We start from the raw sequence: 5,000 nt of genomic DNA, 5'->3' as shown, positions 1-5,000 counted from the left end.
AGAAGTCAGCGACCCAGACAGGGAGGGCAGCAGGGGTTACTGGTGCTCCAGCGAGAGGGCGGTACGGGGGTCCCACCGACGTCGAGGGCCAACCCACCTCCCGCGGCCCGCGCCGCGTGGTGTGGTCCTGTCGGGGGGGGGGGGGGACCGCAGCGCGCCCCTGCTCGCTCTCGCGACCGTGTTTGGCCCTGCTGAGCCTCGCGGCTCCCTGGGTTTTTCGGACCCCTGGGTGGTCTGCCGGAACCGCTCGACCTCGCACGGCGGAGATCTCGGCCAGACGGCCCCACGCATGGAGGGCCGGGCACGTGCCCGGGCCGCCCCGAGGAGGGAAGTCCCCATCGGTCCCTGGATCCGTGCACGCGAAAAGGAAGAGGGTCCCGATCCGCCTGAACACCGGACGGCCCCGCGGTTGGGGTGCCGGCCCGCGAAGGGCCCTTCCCGTCGCGAACGTCAGCGCCACATCGATCGGCGGGCGCGAGAGGAGCGGGCCCCCCCTCCCTCCGGGGGGGCGCCGACACTCGGAGCTCGGCTCCCGGCCGCTGCGGGGCCCGTGAGCTAAGAGCCGGGAAAAGCGGGCCGTCTCGGCGGAGGGCCGGGTGGGTGCTGGCCTCCGCCCTCAAACGTGCCCGTTCCCCCCCTCCCACGCCGGGCAGGGTCGGGTACAATACTCGGATTGATCCCCTAGGCTGAGCTCCGGTTCTCACAGGCTCTGAAAAACCTGTCCTCACAAATCTCCGCACACAGTCCTCGAAAGACGGGTCGAAAAAGCCAAAGCCCCGCCTTCGGCGGTACGAAACTGGAACCGGGCGCCACCTCGTGGTTCCCTCGGTCGGCCGAGACGGCGTTGGGCGACCCCTTCCGGACATCCGCGAGACGACCGGCCGTCAGGTCAACCCATTCGCTCCAAAGGGGTTGACCCGGTGGCCGGGAGGGGACTTTGAAAATTTTTCAGACTTGGAAAACTTTTTTTTTTTTTTTTTTTTCCCCCAGCCCGCTTCCTCCGGGTTGACCCGGTGGCCGAGCGTCTCACCGTCCCCGGACGCAGCGAGGTACTGCCTCCCGGCCGTCAGGATCGGGCCCACGGAAGTCTGATTTTTTAAAAAAATTTGCCGACGCCACCGCGGAGGGCTACCCGGCCACCCCGGGCCCCGGAGCCGGAAAAGGGAAGAAAAGGATCGGGCCCACTAGAGACATGGACCCGGCCGCCAAGCAGGCCGCCCTGGGCTCACCCTCCCCGGCCGCAGCGAGGGACATCCTCCCGGCCGACAGGATCGGGCCCCTGGAAGTCTGGGGGGGGGGGGGGGGAAATCCGCCCCACGCCTCCGAGGAGGGCTGCCCGGGCGGGCCGGGCCCCGGAGCTCGGAAAAAAAAAAAAAAACACCCCAAAAAAGGATCGGGCCCACTAGAGACATGGACCAGGCCGCCCTGGGCTCACCCTCCCCGGCCGCAGCGAGGGACTGCCTCCCGGCCGACTGGATCGGGCCCCTGGAAGTCTGGAAAAAAGAATGGAACCTGACGCCTCCGAGGAGGGGGCGCCCAGGGAAGGAGGGAGATCCGGGTCGACCTGGTGACCGGACGGGAAAGCGGCCACCGGGCGTGCCCGTTCAAACCTAGGGGTTGACCTGGCGGCCGGAAAGCAAACCGGCCACTGGCTAGCCCCGTCGGCAACCTACGGGTTGACCTGGTGGCCGGGAAGCGAACCGGCCAGCAGGTGAACCCGTTCGATTCCACGGGTTGACCTGGTGCCCGGGAGGGGACTCTGAAAAATGTTCAGCCCTTTCGGCTCGGGGTTGACCTGGTGGCCGAGAGGGGACTCGGACGGCAGGCAAGCCGCCCTGGCCTCACCCACCCCGGCCGCAGCGAGGGACTGCCTCCCGGCCGACTGGATCGGGCCCCTGGAAGTCTGGGGGGAAAAAGAAAATGGAACCTGACGCCTCCGAGGAGGGGGCGCCCAGGGAAGGAGGGAGATCCGGGTTGACCTGGTGACCGGACGGGAAAGCGGCCACCGGGCGTGCCCGTTCAAACCTACGGGTTGACCTGGTGGCCGGGAAGCGAACCGGCCAGCAGGCGAACCCGTTCGATTCCACGGGTTGACCTGGTGCCCGGGAGGGGACTCTGAAAATTTTTCAGCCCTTTCGGCTCGGGGTTGACCTGGTGGCCGAGAGGGGACTCGGACGGCAGGCAAGCCGCCCTGGGCTCACCCTCCCCGGCCGCAGCGAGGGACTGCCCCCCCTCCACCCACCCACCCCCCCCCCCGGCTGACAGGATCAGGGCGCACTGGATGTCCGGGACAATATTTTCCCCGACGCCGGGGAGGGCGGGCGGGCGGAGGGGCTCTGGCGGCCAGCCCGGGCCCCGGAGCTCGAGAAGGAAAAAAGGACCGGGCCCGCGAGAGACGGGGGCCCTGCCGCAGGGGGGCAGTCCGACCGGGGCTCACCGTGCGGCAGGCCCGGGCGTCGGCAGGGGAAAGCGGGCGAGGAGGCGCGGGGGCCGGGTGCCTACGGCCATACCGGACCGAACGCCCCCGATCCCGTCCGATCTCGGAAGGTAAACCGTCCCGGGCCTGGCTAGTACTTGGATGGGTGACCGCCTGGGAATCCCAGGTGCCGTAGGCAGCTTTTCCCGGTCCGAGCCAGCTCTCTCTCCTTTTCTGGGGAGGAAGGAGAGGGGGGGGACGGGCCGGAAAGCCCCTCGTCGCTCCTGCCGAGTCGGAGGTCGCGGCCGCAGGTCACGGGTCTGGGCGCCTGGGGTCCGGCTCCCCACCCGGCTTCCTCCGCGGAGGACCCACCGAAGCCGCTGGGGGAGACCCCGGGCATGGGGCGGACTGGCCCGGACCCTCCCGGCCGCCGGCCCGCAGGACCGCCCCGAATCCCCCCGCCCCGCGGCCACCCAGGCCAGGCCTGGCCAGGCGGGACGGACGGCGGGTGTCCAGCGCCCAGCGGCTTCCGCCAGCGGGGACCCACGGCCCCCAAAGCCGCAGGGGGAGGCCCCGGGCCCGGGACGGACTCGCTCGGACCCCCTGCGCCCGGGCGCCGGCTCGCGGGACCGCCCCGAATCCCCCCGCGGCCACCCAGGCCAGGCCTGGCCAGGCGGGACGGACGGCGGGTGTCCAGCGCCCAGCGGCTTCCTCCAGCGGGGACCCACGGCCCCCAGAGCCGCAGGGGGACACCCCGGGGCCGGGACGGACTCGCTCGGACGCGCTCGGACCCCCTGCGCCCGGCCGCCGGCTCGCGGGACCGCCCCGAATCCCCCGCCCCGCGGCCACCCAGGCCAGGCCTGGCCAGGCGGGACGGACGGCGGGTGTCCAGCGCCCAGCGGCTTCCGCCAGCGGGGACCCACGGCCCCCCAGAGCCGCAGGGGGAGACCCCGGGGCCGGGACGGACTCGCTCGGACGCGCTCGGACCCCCTGCGCCCGGCCGCCGGCTCGCGGGACCGCCCCGAATCCCCCCGCGGCCACCCAGGCCAGGCCTGGCCTGGCCTGGCAGGCCGGCGTGCAGCTCCCCCGGGCTTCCTCCCCCGACGACCCGCGCCCCCCCGAGCCGCAGGCGGAGACCCCGGCCCCGGGGCGGACCGGCCCGGGCTCGCTCGAGCCCCCTGCGCCCGGCCCGCAGGACCGCCCCCCCCCCCCCCCCGAATCCCCCGGGAGAGGCCCGGCCTGCACGCCACTGACGACCCGCGGCCCCCAAAGTCGCGGGAGGCGCCCCCGGCCCCGGGGGCCGGTTAGCTCCGTGTCGCTCCGCGCCCCCCCCCCCGCCCCTCGCTGCCGGGACCGGGCACCGCCCCAGAGTCAGCCGCAGCCGGACGGCCTGAGAGCTGCCCTCCTGTGGACGACGGTGAGTTTACCTTGACACTAACCGGCCATCAGCCAGGTCAACCCCATTGCTAGACTGGGGTGGACCTGGTGGCCGAGTGGGGACTTGGAACATTTGACAGCTGCTCCCCGGGGCTTGACCGCTTGTCCTGAACGCCCCCCCCCCACCCCACCCCCCCCAGCCCCCGGCTCCTGCTCCCCTCTCCCCAGCCTCGGTGCTCCGCTCCCTGCCTCGGAGGCTGCCCCTTTGCGGCGCCTGCATCGCCTCCGAGGACGCGCACCTTCCGGAGGCTGGACGTAAAGCCTGACGCCCGCCACCGCCGCCGACCCGGCTCTCCGAGGGACGACTGTGAGGCCTCCCCCCACCCCCGGACCGCCCTGGGGACGACTGCTAAGCCTCCCCCAACGGACCGCCCGGGGGAAGACTGCTAAGCCTTCCCCGGACCTGCTCCCTCTCGACTATTAAGCCCCCCCTCTGTGGTCCTCAGGACCGCTGCCGCGCAGCCCTCGGAGTGGGGTGACACCCGGGCCGGAAAGCAAAGCGGCCACCAGGTCAACCCGTCGAATCCAATGGGTTGACCTGGTGGCCGGAAAGCAAACCGGCCGCCAGGTCAACCCAGTAGATTCCGCGGGTTGACCTGGTGGCCGCTAAGCACGACTCTTAAGCCTCCGCCGGACCGCCTGGGGAATGGCTATTAAGCCTGCCCCCGGAGTACTCGGGGGGACGACTATTAAGCCTCTCCTGGAACGACTATTAAGCCTGCCCCCGGAGTCCTCGGGGGACGACTATTAAGCCTCCCCCGGACCGGCTCCGTCTCGACTATTAAGCCCCCCCTCTGTGGTCCTCAAGACCACTGCCGCTCTGCCCTCGGAGTGGGGTGACGCCCGGGCCGGAAAGCAAACCGGCCACCAGGTCAACCCGTTGAATCCATTGGGTTGACCTGGTGGCCGGAAAGGAAACCGGCCGCCAGGTCAACCCAATAGATTCAGCGGGTTGACCTGGTGGCCGAACGGGGACTTTGAAAATTTTACAGCTGCTTCCCCTGGGGTTGACCTGTTGTCCCGGTGGGGACTTTGAACATTTGACAGCCGCTACCCGGGGCTTGACCTGTTGTCCTGAACGCCCCCCACCCCACGGCTCCTGCTCCCCACTCCCCAGCCTCGGTGCCCCGCTCCCTGCCTCAGAGGC

At 71.1% G+C, this 5,000-nt stretch overlaps 1 non-coding gene across 1 annotated transcript; it reads left to right on the top strand.

Moving 5' to 3' along the window:
• The first annotated feature begins 2,496 nt into the window (after nucleotides 1-2,496).
• LOC128824070 (5S ribosomal RNA) lies at nucleotides 2,497-2,615 on the top strand. Its single transcript, XR_008442299.1, has one exon. It is a non-coding gene; the product is annotated as a 5S ribosomal RNA (ribosomal RNA).
• The last annotated feature ends 2,385 nt before the right edge of the window (nucleotides 2,616-5,000 follow it).

Source organism: Malaclemys terrapin, chromosome 15 (assembly GCF_027887155.1).
Source record: "Malaclemys terrapin pileata isolate rMalTer1 chromosome 15, rMalTer1.hap1, whole genome shotgun sequence".
In the NCBI taxonomy this organism is placed as follows: domain Eukaryota; kingdom Metazoa; phylum Chordata; order Testudines; family Emydidae; genus Malaclemys; species Malaclemys terrapin.
The sequence above is the reverse complement of the archived record's forward strand: the minus strand, read 5'-3'. Positions and strand labels throughout refer to the sequence as shown.